At 39.9% G+C, this 18,349-nt stretch overlaps 1 protein-coding gene across 1 annotated transcript in view; it reads right to left on the bottom strand.

Annotated features, from left to right (window-relative positions):
* NSF (N-ethylmaleimide sensitive factor, vesicle fusing ATPase) overlaps positions 1-18,349 on the bottom strand; it is a 147,794-nt gene that overhangs the window by 76,647 nt on the left and 52,798 nt on the right. The gene's annotated exons all lie outside the window — the stretch shown is intronic.

The raw sequence follows: 18,349 nt of genomic DNA, 5'->3' as shown, positions 1-18,349 counted from the left end.
AAACCAACACAACTAACAACTACTCATTGATTTTACACAAGAGTGAACAGAATGATAATATATTAGAAGTGATCTCTGTCAAATTAGCATCAGGGTAAGGAGTGTCTAGTTCATTTTGTGGACAAAAAGATCTGTAAAGAGAGAAAGTGTGAAGTGGGTTTTGAACGACAGCTGATGTTTAAAGGGGAAGTGCAAGTAGCTTCCAGTTCAGATGCAGACGGACTTGCCATGTTTGCCTAAGAGGGAGACTATCAACAGACTAGTGGCAAGTCAGGACATATTCACAAGTCTTGCAAGCTTCTCTCTGCAGTTGTGCAAACCAGATTTGAATGCTTATTTTTAAACAGTGCATGCACTTGCAGAAATACAATCACAAGTCAATATTAATATATGATCTTTTGTTTTAAAGTTTGCATAATTCCAATTTCTCCTAGAACCATGAGTATGTTCTTACTTCCATCCAACTCATCATTTCAGTAGTATGATATGATTACTTACGAAATAGTTTGGTATTTTCCAGCCATGCAGTGAGGACTTGGAGCACCACTTCTATCAACATACTGAAATACAGGAGGCCCTTTTAGTTTGTTTGTGCGTTTCAAAGACCGTCAATCAGCATCTAACACAGGCTATCATCTGCAATTGCTGAGCTGTGCACTTATCAAATATTTAAGGAAAGGACACATTTAAGACTAAAAACTCACTCCTGACCCCATTTGGGCAGTCAGGTCTCTGATCAGCCACAGGTGTCATTCTGTCTAGCAGAGACTTGCTGTGCCCCGCCAACTTTAAAATATTCTCAAGAACACTTTGAGTTCCGTTACGATAAAGTGAAAAAGGCCTACGCCCTGAGCACCAAGCAGCTGTGTGATGTCTACCACCTGACTGGTCTATACCCAAATTAGTCAACTGAGATTTAATATAGATCGTCTCATTAGATAGTCTAGAACTAAAGATGGGGTATGTGTAGCAACTCTCCAAACTAATCTCTGCTGACACCCCCACCCTTTTACACTCCCTCCTAGGGTGTGGCCTGGTATTTCATGAATTCTTGATGACAAAGATCATGCTTCTACTATGGCAGGTCCTGCCTTGCTGCCATCTGGCATGTGTTCTTATTGGTTTCAGAATTTTACAGCTTTCCCTTTCTTCTTCTTCCCTTTGTCCCTTAGCTTTCTACTTATTCCACTTGCTCTATAAGGCATCTGCTGCACACTAGCAAATACCTTGTCTCCTCTAGCAGACAACTTATTCTTTCTTTTCCTACACCTGGAACTTCTACTCATTCTATCGAGTTCATGTTCTTCTGCTCCTCAGAAATCACCTCCTTAAGCAATGCCCCCTAACCCTGTCACATCTGACTGTGTCAGTGCCACCTCGTTCGCATCCCATCTTTGGTTCTATTCTCCAACACTTACAGTAGCAGTAGTCAAACTTTAACACGCACCAATGTTCAATGGGGCCTGTTAAAACGCAGATTTTCAGGCATCACTCTTAGAAATTTGAATTCATTAAGTCCAGAGTGGAGCTGAGGAAGGTGACCAGTTATAAAGCTTCCCCCCACCCAGGTGAGTCTAATGTAGGCCAGAGGACACTGAGAACCGTACATACTTACAACTGACATTTTGTTAAGTCATTTTCTAAGAGTTCTGAGGTTTTTATTTTATTTATATATATGTTCTACAGCCTAAATTAAATCATAAGCTGAGAAGGACACATTTTTTATTCCTTGACAAGTTGTAGCTATAAAATAGCAAAAAACTATTCTAACAAGATAGAAGTTATCAAGAATAAATGTAAGATTTCTGTAGTTGAGTAGAGCTGGGGGAGGTACGGTTTTGTAAGAGATGATTTGGGGGTTTTACTCAACAGTAATTCAACGTGAGATAGAACCCAAGATAGCATGTGGATGTCAAAAATGCTAGTGCAATTCCAGCCTGCATTAAAAGAAGACTGAGGTTTTGAACAACGGATGGAGCGTTCTGGTCTGTTTTAGAACAGGGGAGACACTTGCAACATATCACTGATTTCTGGGTTTCACAACTTAAGATGAATATAAACAAATGTTAAAGTTCAGAGAAATGTGAATAGGCTGGTAACAGGATGAAAATAAATTACAAAAGGATTGGCTGGAGGAACCAACCAAGCTGGGAGATGTAGCTTAGGAAAAAGATGAATCCTGCAGGACTTTAGGTCTGGACAGAACAGCTCTCTTCACATGCCTTAAGGGCTTTTATAGTGAAGGAGAAGCATCCTTGTTCTATAGAGTCTTAGTGGGGAGAACTAGATCTTGTAGAAATACAAGGATATACATCTCACCTTAACATAAGGAAGACTCACATATACGCTTGTCCAAAAAATGGAATGCAACATTCAAAGACAATAATTCCCCTGTCACTGCAGGAATCTAAGCTTAGACTAAGGAACTTGACAGAAGTTATTTAGCAAAAATGGAGAGAAAATTCAACAAAAGTGTATGAACTAAATGATATTTAAGATCCCTCGCAATGCTGAGATTCTAAATTTCCCTTGACATTCCCTGGCAGAACCAGCTAGTTTTGTAAAGAGAATGAGCTTTGAAATAAATATTCCTGGATACGAAGGGGGAAAGAGACTGAAGGCTAGGAAGATAATATGGAAGCTATTGCTTATAGTTCAAGTATAATTTACTGAAGCTATAAAAAAATAAAAAAGGAAGGATCCAAAAAATGAAGCAGAAAAAAATTAGGAGTATTCAATAATGGATTTGAAAAATGCATGCACACACAAATACAGCCAACTGATTTTTGACAAAAGAGCAAAGGCAATACAATGGAGCAAAGATCGTCTTTTCAACAAATGGTGCTGGAACAACTGAACATCCACGCGCCAAAAAAAAAAAAAAAAAAGAAGAAGAAGAAGGAATCCAGACACAGACCTCACGACCTTCACAAAAACTAATGCAAAGTGGATCCCAGGCTTACATGTTAAAATGCAAAACCATAAAACTCCTAAAAGACAACATAGGGGAAAAACCGAGATGACGCTAGGTACGGCAATGGTTTTTTAGATAGGACACCAAAGGCACGATCCATAAGAGCAATAGTTGATACAACGGACTTTGTTAAAATTAAAAACTGCTCTGTGAAAGACTATGTCAAGAGAATGGGAAGACAAGTCACAGACTGGGAGAAAATATTTGCAAAAAACACATGTGACGAAGCACCAAAATATAGCAAGAACTCTTAAAACTCAAAAATAAGAAAACAACCCAATTTAAAAATGGGCCAAAGACCTTAACAGACACTTGCCCAAACAGGATATACAGATGGCAAATAAGCATATGAAAAGATGCCCTACATCATATGTCATCAGGGAAATGCAAATTAAAGCAACAAGATACCACTACACACCTATTAAAATGGCCCAAATCCATAAGATTGACAACACCAAATGCTGATGAGGCTATGGAACACAGGAACTCACATTTGTTGCTAGTGGAAATGCAAAATGGCACAGCCATTCTGGAAGACAGCTTCTTACAATATTAAACATACTCTTTCTATATGATCCAGCAATTGCACTCCTTGGTACTTAGCCAAATAGTTGAAAACTTATGTCCACACTGAAACCTGTACACAGATGTTTATAGGAGCTTTATTCACGGTTATTCATAATTGCCCAAACTTGGAAGCAACCAAGATGCCCTCTAGCAGGTGAATGGGTAAATAAGCTGTGGTGCATCCAGACAACGGAATACGATCCAGCACTAAAGAGAGATGAGCCATCAAGCCGTGACAAGACACGGAGGAACTTTAAATGCATATTGGTAAGTGAAAGAAGCCAATGTGAAAAGGCTACATGCTGTATGATCCCAACAATAGGACATTCTGGAAAAGGCAAAACTACGGAGACAGTAAAAAGATCAGTGAGTGCCAGGGATTGGGGGAGAGGGCACAGAGGATTTGTAGAGCAGTGAAAATACTCGGTATGATACCACAACAATGGATACGTGTCATTATACATTTGTCCAAAGTCACAGAATGTACAATACCGAGGGTAAACAGTAATGTAAACTATGGGCCATGGGTGATTATGATGCGTCAGTAGGTTCAATTATAACAGAGATACCACCTGGTAGGAGATGCTGATGTTGGGGGAGGCTATGCATGTATGGAGACTGGGATATATGGGAAATCTCTGTATCTTCCCCTCCTTTTGCTGTGGGCCTAAAACTACACTTGAAAAAAAGAAAAAGTCTTAAAAAAAAAAAAAATGCTTGCAAAGCAAAGGAAAAAGGGAAGAAAACATGACTCCAAGGACCTAGAAAATAAAAGAAACTAGGAAGAGAGAACTATTTGTGGGATGAGAAAACATGTTTAATAAATGTAACAAAGTTTTGAACATTTCAAGCTTTTTTTTTTTTTTAAGGTAGACTCCACACCCAGCTTGGAGTCCCACATGGGGCTTGAACTCATGACTCTGAGATCAAGACCTGAGCTGAGATCAAGAGTCGGACGCTTCACCGACTGAGCCACCCAGGGGCCCCTCAGTAAGAATTCTAATGGGAGATGGTGAAAGCTTCTGGAGATAGAGCCATATGTTACATACAGTAAAGGTAATCTAAGAATCACCACTAAATGCTTGGACAAAAGGCATGAATAAGTTCATATGAAATATTACCTTTCGGAAATGGAATTATTAAACCTCCAATCTGAGCTTTTTTTTTTTTTTTTAAGATTTTATTTATTTATTTGACAGAGAGACAGCCAGCGAGAGAGGGAACACAGCAGGGGAGTGGGAGAGGAAGAAGCAGGCTCCCAGCAGAGGAGCCCGATGTGGGGCTCGATCCCAGAACGCCGGGATCACGCCCTGAGCCGAAGGCAGACGCTTAACGACTGCGCTACCCAGGCGCCCCTGAGCATATTAACTTTTAAGAGTTGGAAAAACATAGATGTTATTTGAAAAAGAAATGAATGAATAATTAATGCGTACAGAACCCAAGCAGGGACAGATGGAGGCTGGAAGTGCAGCTACTGGAAGCACTGTCCTAAGCGCTTTCGTGTGTTCTCTTCCGTAGTCCTTTACAAAGCCCTGTGAGCACGTCTTATTCTTACCCTTCTTCCGGCAGATGTGGAACTGAGGCTCGCAGCAGTAAAATGACTTCCCCCTGGAGACACAGCTGGTAAACAAGAGAGTCGGAACGTGAACAGCACTCTGCCCGATGCCAAGTGAGCACTGGCAGGACAGCTCAGCCACTGGCGGCACCGGGTGTCCGCTCTGCCTGAGACTCAGGTTCAGCAGACCTGAGGGAGAACCTGGAAATCCGTTTCTGAATTGTTTTTTCTTTTTTATTTATTTATTTATTTATTTTTAAAGATTTTATTTATTTATTTGACAGAGATAGACAGCCAGCAAGAGAGGGAACACAAGCAGGGGGAGTGGGAGAGGAAGAAGCAGGCTCCTAGAGGAGGAGCCCGATGTGAGGCTCGATCCCAGAACGCCGGGATCACGCCCTGAGCCGAAGGCAGACACTTAATGATGCGCCACCCAGGTGCCTCTGTTTTTCTTTTTTAAAGCTCCCCCAAATTCTGATAGACCCCAAAGACGGAGAACCACTGTGTTCCTAAATAGAAGTGGCATCAGAAGGAGAGACATTTTGGAATAACCCCCCAAAACTGAAGAAACATGGCGAAGCTCTTCAGAGTGGGAAAAGACAACGCTCAGTAGGAAAGCTAGGCTCTTTGATCTCATACGCTGGGGACACGGAGACCTACATTATCACTCTCAACTCCCACAGATATTTACTGAGTATCCATTAGATACCCCAAAATATGCTAAGCCGAGTTCTTCCAGGAGATGAGTAAGATGGCCTTTGTCATAAGTAGCTCGATATTAAAAATCAAAGACACAACTGGATAGAAACAAAATAGATAAAGGGCTATGAGAAGCCAAAGAGGAAAAAAAAATTACTTCTACTGGGAAGACACGTGTGAGGGCTCTTCCAGAGAAGGGAATCAAGCTGGAACCTGAAGGATAAGCTTCCCTGCCAGAGTCTGTGCACAGACTTCATATGTCACTAAAATGAGGCATTCACACAGCAGTTGTTCCAGAAACATTTCTACATCTCATCTGCTTTCCCCTTTTTACTAATGAGGAAACTACATTCACGAGTCACACAGTCAATGACAAATTAAGACGAGGCTCCAAAACTCTTGACACCTTGTCCATCAGTTTCCCGGTAACCACTAGAGTTCTCCCATTTCTCTCTCTCTTCCAGAGAACCGATGCAGTGACTGATTTCATCTATAACATTCTGACTTTTTATTAAGGAAGTCTAAATCTGGCAGTGCATGAAAAAAGGGTTTACACTTGGGAATGCTCTTTGAGTCAGCAATTCCACTTCCACGAATTTATCCCAAATGTGACTTTAGCTTAAATCAGCCGCTTACTCTTCTGGGGCCCCAATGTCCTCAACTACAAAATAAGAATGACATGAACAAACATCAGTGTTTCTCAAAACTGATGTTTCCTTGGAACATTAATAGGTGTATCTTTATGTAGTATGCGTAAGTAAGTTTAAGTAAATTTGGAAAATTTTAGACTAGATCATTTCTAAGGTCTCCTACTCTAATCTGGTCTAATTCTGATTCAAGTATATAGCTACGTGAATGTACTTAAAGCTACTATATTTACAGATGTATCTGGAGGTTACCTGTGGTTAGCTCCTAGAGAGGAGTATTAGATAATGCAAAACGGGTGACAATCCTTTTGAGCAAATGTCATACCTTGACAGCAGCAACTGAGTGCAGAAAGCAAAGGGGCTACAGGAAAAAGGCACAAAATAGTGTCTGAGAATGGACTGGATAATTAAGGTAATAAATGTAAACAATGTCTTTTATTCTGTTTCTAGCTATCCTTCTAAATGATCTTTTCCCTCAAATGCTTATAGGAGTTGCCAAAAACAGAATTACTCAACTACAAGGTCAACCCATTCAACTTTTTAAAAAATTCAGTTTTAGATAAAATGAAGAAAAGGACTCAATCTTTTGTCTATGGTAAAAAAAGACTATCATCTTTCTCTCATTGTGTGCACACAGTGTCCCACCTGGAGCCATTACTACTTATAAGACAAACCTGAATTTTCCACAGTTGAGTTCTGTCATTTATTATCACATATGGGCAGCCTTCTCCAGCCAGAGAAAGAAGAGACGACAGAGACTGTGTAACTCAAGGGAAGTGCGTCTTGCCTATCTCCCTTGGTCTCAGCTCATCACAGCCACAACTGGTGGCCTAAATGAGGCACTGCAGAAGAGGCCAAGTCATCACGTGGCAGACAGAAAAGCAAAAAAGAATCAATCAAGAGAAGTTTTGTAGAAAAAGTCCAGTAACACAGGAAAAGCGCCAGGCAAAAAAGTAGTTGTCGATCAGCTTAGAAATGTCCCTGGAATGTACTAATAGTCAGCAGTCTGGATGATTCTCCTACGTATACCTGAGATTTGACTGAACATATCTAGTGTGTGGCTTGGCAGCATTCTCATTACAGGTTTATCCTGCAGTAACCATTCATTATCAAAAGGCTCCTAAGTCTTGCTAAGTTTTCTCCCTCGTGACACGATTCTTGGTAGATTTTTTAAAAATCAAAGCACTTCCAAAAAAATTATGTCATTGTGGATAAATTCGAGTAAATATGTATAAACGGTAGAGAAGTTCAAGCTACAGATGTGTGTATCTTTATATATCAGTTTTCAGTCACTCTGGAATAGGAACAGAACTCAAACTATCACTTGCCCAGAGAAAAGATACCGTGTGAAAGCCTGAGGTGTTAATGAAGAACTCACAGCCCTAAGTACAGGAAACCTTTGAGTCCTGAATACATTATCTACAGTAACTTTCAACGTTAAGTTTTACACAATTAGGAAAATGGTATATGGAAGGGATTTACTGCTGTCTCTTCTAACGTCTTTGAAAAACCTAAAAGAACATCACGTTATTTAAAAAACAAAAGGCAGGGACACCTGGGTGGCTCAGTTGGTTAAGCATCTGCCTTTGGCTCAGGTCATGATCCCAGGGTCCTGGGATCAAGTCCCCAATTGGGCTCTTCACTCAACGCAGAGCCTGTGTCTTCATCTGCCCCTCCCCCCAACTCATGCTCTCTCTCTGACAAATAAAGAAATTAAATCTTTAAAAATAAATAAAAATAAAAAACAAAAAGCAAAACCCACATTTCTTGCAGGTTTTTTAAAAATTATAAACATATTATCAAAGGTATATTGCTCCAAGTAACAAGTCATACGGAACACTACGAAAAGTCTCTTCAGAATCACGGTAGAAGAACTCTCCTAAATAATTTTGCATTAAGTTCTGTGCAGCTTTTTGCTAACATCATTGCTAATTCTTTCTTCCACCTCCCTTCCTCCAATATTCTATTAAGATAATCGTTTTTCTAAATCAGTATTCATATACAAGAAACTGACAAGATTTATAGAAGTGGTAGAGCATTTATCACCTCCTCTCTGATGGAATGTGATAAAAAGTAAATATAAATCAGCCAAAGTATGAGTTCACAAATAAAGAAAAAATATTTCTAAGTGTCCCCTTGACTACCTTATCAACAAACACTATTCAAAATGGACAATTACCAAACATCATAAGAGGATAATTTAAGGCGTTAACTATCTTCAACAGCAACGAAAGTTTCAGATAAGGAAATAGATCTATAAACATTTGACTGAAGGCAATGGATTAAAGATTTTTGCCTCTTACGGAACTGGAAGAGTACCTTAGGCAACAGAGTCATACCAAACAACTACCTCTATGGAGTGTTTGTTAGTGAGGATGAACAGGAGCAGGATAAAAAGATGGTGAAATGCACCCTGGGGTACAGAGGTAAGAGACAGTGGCATGACCCAGCAGAGGAACTGAAATAGGACAGGTTGGCTGGAACCCAGAGCATGGGGGAGGGGCACAGGCTGCAGCAGGAGGGGAAGTTTGGCAGGGGCCAGAACGCATGGCTTATAAACCATGGAAGGAGTTAAGGAGAGCTACTGGAGAGTTTTAACCAGTGGAGTGACAGGATCAGACTTGCCTTTTCATAAAAATCCCTCCAGCTACAGTGTGAAGAATGGACTGGAGAATGGCAAGGCTGAAGGCCCAGGAAGCAATTCAGGCAAGGGATCCTGATGAAGGCAGTGGCAAGGGCAGGGGGAGATGGAGAGAGAAGACAGATCTGAGAGAGTGAGGAGACTATAGCACTGATGGTCTGTTCTGTGACTGACTGGGAAGTGGAGCGGAAGGAGAGAGGAGAGCTAGAGAAGGTGCCCAAATTTTTGGCTAGAGCACTGCCCAAGACAGAAAACAGGAGTAGGAGCATGTTTAGGGAGGACAGACGGGACAGCTGAATGAATTTAATTTTGAACTTATCTGTGTGATCATGAGAGAAACAACAGGTTATGCTGATAAAAATCCAGAGCTTTAAACTCGGACATAAAATATGCATATCTGAGAGTTGATGGCATAAAGATACTAACTGCAGCTATGGAAATGGACGTGATCAATTTTAGGGAGAACAATCTCAGAGTGAGGAAAAGAGGAGTTCTAAGACAGATTCCTGAAGAACTCCAGCATTTTAAAGGACACACACAACACACCCAAAACGGACAGCCAGAGGTAGAAGGAAAATCAGAAACCCTTGGAGTGAGAGAAACCAAGTAAAAAGGATATTTCAAGAAACAGTGGTCAACAGAGTGCTTCTCAAACCTGCAGAGACTGAAGCTAGCCTTCACAAATATCAGTCACTCTTCCTAGCTTCAATCCAGGTTCTAGTTTCTCTTCGTGGTAATGACAATACGTGCAATGATATTCTCCACTCCCGCCAAACTAGGTCCTCCTGGTCTTCTCATTTCTAACATTTTTTCAGTGAGACCTGACTTCTCACCTCCAACTCTGTCACCCACAGTAAGTAATCATCAAATTCTGCCAGTTTCATCTCTGTAACCTTTTCATGTGCCTTTTCTTCCCTTTCCATCCGCACTGCCACCACCCCAATCCGGTTCTAAGGACCACACAAATGGAGACTCTACTGGCTCCCAGGCTATGCAGTCTTTTCACCTCTTCTCTAGAGCAATCATTTTCACACAGAACAACCATATTAACAACCCTAAAACATTCGCTTTGTCTTATCCCACTATTAGAAATTCTCCAATGACTCCTCATTATAATCATTTGTTCAGAAATTTCATTCATTTAGGGGTGCCTGGCTGGCTCAGTCGGTGGAGCATGCAATTCTTGATCTTGGGGTTGTGAGTTCGAGTCCCACATTGGGTGTAGAGATTACTTAAAAACAAAATCTTTTTTAAAAAATGTCATTCATTTAACAAATATTTACATAGGGCAACACTTCTCAAACTATGCTAAGGTCCAGTTTTTTTTTTCTTAAAAGTTTCTAATCAATATTTTTGTAAAGTACAGTAAAAAACATTGTGCTAATGTTAAATTGCTACAAAAGTTTCTAAATTCTCACTCTCAGTTTCAATATTTATCTTATCCTGGACTGGTAATAATGGTTCAAGGTCCAGCAATGGTCTGTAGACCACATTCCAAACAGCCCTGATGTTGATAACACATGGATAAAAAGACACTATGATTGTGCCTTCAAAGGTCTTAGAGCAATGATTCTCAACGCGGGGCAATTTTGCTATTCAGGCGAAATACTTTTGATCACTACACAGGGGGAAGGAGGCAGGGAACTACTGGCATTGAGTGGACAGAGGCCAGAGATGCTGCTAAACAGCCCACCACAAACAGGACCAGGCCTTTCTCCCAACAAAGAATTATCCACCCTAAAATGTCAAAGATGCTGAGGTTGAGAAACTCCCCCTTGTGAGTGTAATGCAAACAAATAATTATAGTATATTAAGAAGACAGCTACATCCTAAGTATATACAAGGTACAGAGGAAGCACAGAAGAAGCACCTGAGTCCGTCTTGAAGGTCAAATAGGTTTAGTATTTACAAAAAGAAAAGGAAGTCCTCATCTCCTGATTCATAGCTTTCCACATACAACCCCAACCTAACTTCTAAATCTAATTTCCTGCTTCTTCCAACAACAGCTCTGCTAAACTGGTCTAAGCTGTGAATTCTATACCTTGATGAGTCTGTCACTCTTCCCAGGGCATGGACAACCATCCTCTCTCCTCCTATCCAAAATCATTCAGCATTCAAGGCCTCATTCAAGCTCCGTCTCCTTCATGAAGTCCTCAGGGATTCTCTCTCTTAAAATTGCTATCGGACTTTCCATCTATACCACTCATTTGGCACTTTATCATATACTGACTTTTGATATCACTTATTAGGTTATGGTGCTTAATTTCTAAATGATTAATTGTAGCATTTATGTTCCATCTCTAAGTTGACAGTTCACTTAAGACAAAGCTGCTGGACAACCCAGAGCAATCACTTCCTTCCTGTATTAATGCTACCACAGGTACCAAAAAACACAAGAAGAAAGTGGACTAGACTTATTAAGTATTAGACATTACAGTCATACAACCAATGCTTCATGTCTTTGAGCTCATGACAATTTGAATATATCCAGTTACTAGAAAGGCAGTTTATTTATAAAACCTCAGTGTTATAGAGAGTTCATTCATTCTCATACATTGAGCACTTATACTTCTTCTCCAGGCCAAGAGAAGTCCACTGATTTTTGCCACATTTAAGTCTCAGAAAATCTGCCAGAAATTAGAAAATTTAAAAATCTCAATTGGGACAGTTTCTCTGCTCAAAGTTCAAAACCCAAACAGATAAAAAGATCTTTATTATTTCTACTCAATACCTTCCTGCTGTGACAAAAATCTGAGATTCTGGAAAATGCCACTAATCTCAAAAAGAAGAATGGTAAGAGTGAAGGGGGTGGGGGAGGAGACGGAAGAGAAACAGGAGGAGCAGGGGGAAAGAAGAGGAGAATGACAAGAGGAAGATGAAGGAGGAGGTGGTTTAACTAGTTAGCAGAGACAGAAAGGTTGGAAAAGTTTAAACAGTTTAGAAAGTTGTCTTGTCTCATACCTAAATGCAGAAGTCCAATTTCTGCAGTGTATTTTCTGAACGTTTACTTATACCTGCATATGGGCAATGGCGGGGGGGGGGGTGAGGTCAGACCTATAGACCTTCAGGGTTTCAGTAACTCCTCTCTTCTGTCCCACCCTCCTTACCTGTCATGTCTAAGTTCTCAGAACCTTTCTATACGGAAAACTTTGTAAATTTCTTTGAGAATTAATTAAGGGAGAAAGGCAAAAGTGGCACTTATTGACTCATCATAAAATATTCTTCGACCTAAACTTCAGGGCTTCCTTGACTCCTTGATTCTTTGCTCCATCTCTCCAGTACCTGGAAAGGCAGCTGAGACTCCAATCAGACTCTGGAACCAGACATCCTACTTCCAACCCCAGCTCAGCCACTTACTAGCTGGACAAACTTAGTAAGTCACTTCCTCTCCTTCTTCAAGGGTTCCTGAATCAGAAGAACCAAGTTCTAGTCCTAGTTCTGCCTGTGACCTGCTTAGTGACCTTGGGCCATAGCTTCTGCATCTGTAAAGAGAAGCCAGGGGCTTGTACTAGCTCACCAACGGTGATTTTGCCCCCCAAGGGCCATTTTGGCAATGTCTGGAGATATTTTTGATTCTCACCACTGGGGGGGGGGGGAGGGAGTGCCACTGGCATCTAGCAGGTAGAGGCCAGAGATGCTGCTGAACATCCTGCAGTGCAGAGGCCCGCCGGCACCTCATGCCAAATACTGATCAGGCCCCAAAATGTCTATGATGCCACAGTTGAAAAACCCTTGGCTCTAGCTCCTTCAAAGACCACCTCAGAGGCCCCAAGAAGTGGGGCTGAGAAGGCCCATTTTAGTGGTTACATAGGATAGGCTTTCATGAGAGAAGAACAATGTAAGTGTTAAAGGTGTGGCCTCCGAGGCCAGACCGCCTGGGTTCAAATCTGACTCCGCCACGTACTAGCTATAGGTCCTGGACTAGTCAGTTAACCTTTCGGGACTCAGCTTCCTTCTCCATAATATGGGGATGATACAGTGTCTACCTCGTAAGGTGGTTGTGAGAATGAAACAAGTTAATACATGTAAGGAATGTGAACAACCCCTGGCACTGCAGGAGTATTAGCTACCACCGTCATCGACGTCATCACCACCAACTTAAACACGGGAGTAAAAGGGGAAGAAACACCCACCACTTTACATCAGGAGTCACGGGAGCTGGATTCCTCAGTGGAAAGGTGTGAGCAAATTCAAGCACAGCTCCTCACACATCAGAGATACTCTGCTCTCCCTCAAGTCCCTGGGTCCCACTCTCTCCCCTCTAGGGTTTCCACAGCTGAGTAAAGGCCTGATGCAAATGTTCTCACAGTTTGCAGGGAGTACAAACTACTCATACCCATTAATATAATGCAAAACAGTTATAGGAGGAAGTAGTTTCTTACACATCAGGAACTTGGTCTTTTCAGTGGAAAAGGACATGTGCTTCTGACTCCCCTCTGTCAGGGGCTGCCATCAAGGCCCTGGGGGGGGGGGGTCCCATGACCCCTGCGCTCTTTTCCTCCAAAGAAACCTCATGAAGGACATGGGACACACCTGTTCCCGCGTTCCCTTGCTGTGCTGACAGCAAAGCCACCACAAAAGAGAAAGAGCCTGTGATATTACCTTTTGGTTGTTTTCTTAACTACACAAGTAGAAATATAAGATCACAGTAAAACATTCAGATGCAGAAGTTCAGAGAGTAAAAGAACAAAAACCTCCCTGTATTTCCCATCCCAACTTCCCTTTCATGGAAGTAAACAATGTTTTTTCAATCTAATGTGTGTTCATAGAGACTTCTGTAATGCATTTAACTTTCAGTTTTATATATATATTTTACTAAAACATCTCTATACATTGGAAACTATCAGTTTAAGACCTGCTTCACTGTATTCCATACCGAGGGTAAGAGCATGTAGCATACTTTATTTAATTATTTCCTTACTGCTGGAGGTTTAGGTTCAAACTTAGACTAGTGACTGATCCGTAACTCACCTGTAGCTGCCAGCAAATCTAATCCATTAGCTTAGACTCTACGGACAGCTCCCCCTCCTTGAAAGATTTATTTCTAAAAGTTTATCTATTAATAAAAAATACTAACTGAATTTACACACAGTTTGACTCTGAGACATGACCACAGCTACATTACTTCTATTCAAATGTTAGTAAATTTTACTTAAATTATTAAAACCAAAGCAAGAATTAATTCAAGGTTAAAAATTTCAACTTATAAAAAAAGCACCTAGAGTATTTTTTTAGGGTGTGTGCTTTAGCTCTAAATCCTGTTCTAGAGATTTTTGGAAATCACATGGTCATAAGCTATTTCTTCTTCTAATTAAAAAAAAATTACAGATTTCCTAAAATGAAGTTTGAATTAATAATTAGTAAATTATTCCTTCTTCATGTCCAAGTATCATCTATAAGTACTTGGTGGAAAAGCAGAAGGGGGAAGTTTTGCATCTCTAACTAGTGAGCAACTGCTTTCTTTTCCTTTCCTAATAAATTACAGGCAGACTTGAACAGATGTCAGGTTGGCATTCAAAACCTAAAATATAGCTGAAAAGCAAGTTATGACTAATACAAGGAAAAAAGATAATGTCAGAAAGCTTCACTTTTTTTTTCTTTTTTTCAAATTTCAGATAAGCTCTTTAGCCTTAGGGTTCCTTTTACAGAGCCCTGGAGTTCGGCTAGATGTCTTAACCCCCATTTAAATTGCAATCTCTCCTCATGAGTGGGAGTGTGAAAATGCATCTTAAGAGTGTCAGTGTTTATGTTAATCTGAGTAAGAACTCCCTCTCCCCCAAATATGGCGCGCAGAAAACCTCAGTGCCCTTTCTTCCACCATATTTTATTTGCACTGTTCTTAGCATGTGAAAGATGTCTGCGTGTGACTGAAAGGCTCCTTATCTTCCAGGCACTCTACTCCGTAGAGTAACTGCGGCTTCACCTATTGTATCAGAAAAGAGTTGCTCTCCTCTAGAATTTCAAAAAAAATCTTAAAAATACAGGTTGAAAATGGGCTTAGAGAGGGAGGCATAGAGAAAGGGGACCAAAAAGAACAGAGTCCGTTTCAAAGAAGGGAGGCACAAGACATCACAGAGGCTCTCCTCCCCGCTAGGTGGCCTGGATCTCCTGGAGGGATACGGCCACCAAAGGCAACATGAGGCTGGAGGCCTTCAGTCCGCACACTCTTCCTTCCAACTATAAAAAGAGGAACTTCTGCCAAAGCCCCTTTCCTTGGCTACATGTAAACCTAGTCCTAAAACTACATTAAGAGACGTTAATTCTTTAACAAGCATTCCACTGTCCTTTGAAGAGGATTTTTGGTGGGGTTTTTTTTGTCCTGGCATTTACAACTTAGGGGTAACTGCCAGGGATGCTGAAAAATGAAGTTTCTTTACAGAATCTCTATCTTTGCCAACAAAAGAGCCACAACAAGAACTGAGGGACTCAATCAATTAATTATTCACAACATTCTCCACAAAACCACGTGCAAGGGAGTAAGTGTGGTAAATGTCTGAACGCAAGTGTATATCCAGCTGACACCTGACTGTACTCAAGGACAGCAATCAGCTGCTGAGTTTATTCACCGAGACATTCAGACACCACTTTTTGATGCCCACACCTTTACCCTGGGACTCAGAAGGTGCTCCTAGGACACGGACTGCATGTGCGTGACCTCACCTGACCTCGAATGTTCCTGCATCACGGTGTGCCTCTGGTTAGCCCTTTGGTCTTTGTATGCCTCACCGGCAATATTCTGCACATTTCTAAACTACATCCTCAATCATGGAAAGGAACATGAAGTTTTACAAGCAAAAGCAAAGAACTGTATTACCTAGAAGCAAAATTATCACTCATAAACACAGTGAGAGAAGAGAACTCTAAATCGATCACTCTGTGAACTTGCAACTTTGATACATAGGCAAAAAGATCCATTTAGTTAAGATTCCTACTTACAAAGTAGACATAACTCTAGACTCCATGGTAAACACAAAAAGTTCTCTGCTTAAAACAAAACAGCCCCATAACCTACATAAATTATTCTTCTCTAATCACTATTTCTTTCCATTTTAATTGATTTAAACAATCACACCCAGTGTCCAAACAGATCCCCAAACCATTAAAGAGTGAGGAAAAAATCAGACAATTTTGTTCCCACCTGCCAGGGTAAAAGAACACAGGGTATATATAAAAAGAACTTGTGCAGGGTTATTTTACATTCTATCCAAATGTAGCAATCTGTACTTTTATATACCTTTACCAAAGCCTAATGAGAATTTTATAACCATGCTGTTTTTGGACTGCAATGAGGTATTCTACCATGTAATCCCCCAAAATTCAAAGGAAAAAAGAAGACTCTAATGGAAAACAGAGAATGACACGTGCATTGCAAGAGAACAATTTCCCAGCCATTTGACCATTAGGACACTGACAATCTTCATTCAGAATAAAGAAAATAATGCCTTTCAATTTAGCTCAAAAGCAAAGGGAGTTTTATACTTTTTGTCTTTTAAATCAAATTGATAACATGCATCTTTATGGCAAAAAGCCATAAAGACAAAAAAAAAATTTTTAAAGAACAGAACTCGTTTTTTGTCCAATTAGTGTAAAAATATTAAAAAAATAAATCCACAGAAAAGGTTCTGGATAGTAGCCCTCACAAACAAAATTCAAATCCATGGTTCTTAGTCAAAAAACTTGTTGACAATAACAAAAAAGCAAATTATTATAATTTAACTAATTTCAATATGAGTTGTAGCAACAGATTAAATTCACTCAAAAATTCCAGATCTGTTTTGATTTAATTCCAAACCCTCCAACAGCTGGCAAAGTCACAGATCGACCAATATGAGTTTTGCTTCTTTCAGGATTATCAACCCAACTGCAGACAGAGGCCCTAATGAGCAGGGTCTGGATAATGCACAAACAGGAAACATGCATCTGAAAAACTGAATCCTTGACAGCTTCTAAAAACTGCGAGAAAACATTTGTAATATAATTAAAAGATACAGATTATTACAGAAGCCGTTACTTTTCTACTTGCTGGTTGGATAATATACATGTTCAAAGAAACAGAATCATTAGACTCTGCACAGAGCTCAGTCTTGAAAAACCAGTAAAAAATATGCCATAAGAATAACAGAACATTTAAAATCATCCTTTTATCTCTCCTGATACTCAAAATATATGCAAACAACATTTCCATGTCTTGATCAAAAAGCTTTATGGACTTATTGTGCTTTAAAATACACATTACCAAGACAGTGAATTACCACATTTTTTACTACGTTCCAAATTAAAATTCTGTTTTTTATGGACTTGGCCTTTGTTATCTTTCAGATAAAAAAGTATGTTATTGCCATCTCAAGGTGTATAAAACTCAGGTGATGAGGGTCTCTGTCATTTTCTCTTAATCCAACTCCAAACTCGACCTTTACCCAGAGAACAGGTGTGTGCTGTGCCTCTAATTTATCAGCGTGAACGGCCAGGCAGAAAGGCTACCAACAATAGGAGGCTAATAGAACCAAGCACTTAGTGCCTAGAAAGCAGTTCTTTTCTCCACCATACTTTTATCTGCCAGTAGCAATGTACAGATAAAGAATGATGGAGGTGAAGGGAGTAATATCTTCGTATTTCTTCAGGTTTTTCTTAGATACTGTTTTTATACTAATAGTCTGTCAGAAGCTGTTAGGTTATAAATTCCTTTCCCAGATATTCTGTTGCTCACATTCCAATTCAACATATGATATGGATATGAAAACAGTCATGACAGCATTTCCACTGGGGCAAATAAAGCCATTTCACACACAGATAAATTAAATAAACCTTCAAGAAGAAAATGATAAATGAACGGCACATTTCTTTACACGCAATATGGAAACTCCCATGTATACCATGCATTTGTCTTTTTGGATCAAACTTATCTAATTGAAAAACATGCCAAGAATCCATTTACTAGGTACGAAGATGTACTAATTGGGTAACGCAACAGCACAATAAAAAGAAGCAGTAGCTAACATAAGAACAATGCCCACAGTCTAATAGATGATGATGATTCAGCAGCATAAATCTTAGACACACACTGAATCTTCAGAGTCCGGTGAAATTCCTAAACATGCCCTATAGAAAAGCATTCATAAATAAATAAATAAAACGAAATTTCTAAATATGTCCATACACAAACATATTTAAATTAACAAATAAATAAAGATAAAGTAACCACAAATATTTCTATTTTCCCTATAAAACTAAAATGTAATTTAAAAAATTGTAATACTTCAAAAAAA

This window comes from Ursus arctos, unplaced genomic scaffold, assembly GCF_023065955.2.
Source record: "Ursus arctos isolate Adak ecotype North America unplaced genomic scaffold, UrsArc2.0 scaffold_24, whole genome shotgun sequence".
Taxonomy (NCBI): domain Eukaryota; kingdom Metazoa; phylum Chordata; class Mammalia; order Carnivora; family Ursidae; genus Ursus; species Ursus arctos.
Note: the sequence above shows the minus strand (reverse complement) of the source record. Positions and strands in the feature narration are given on the sequence as shown.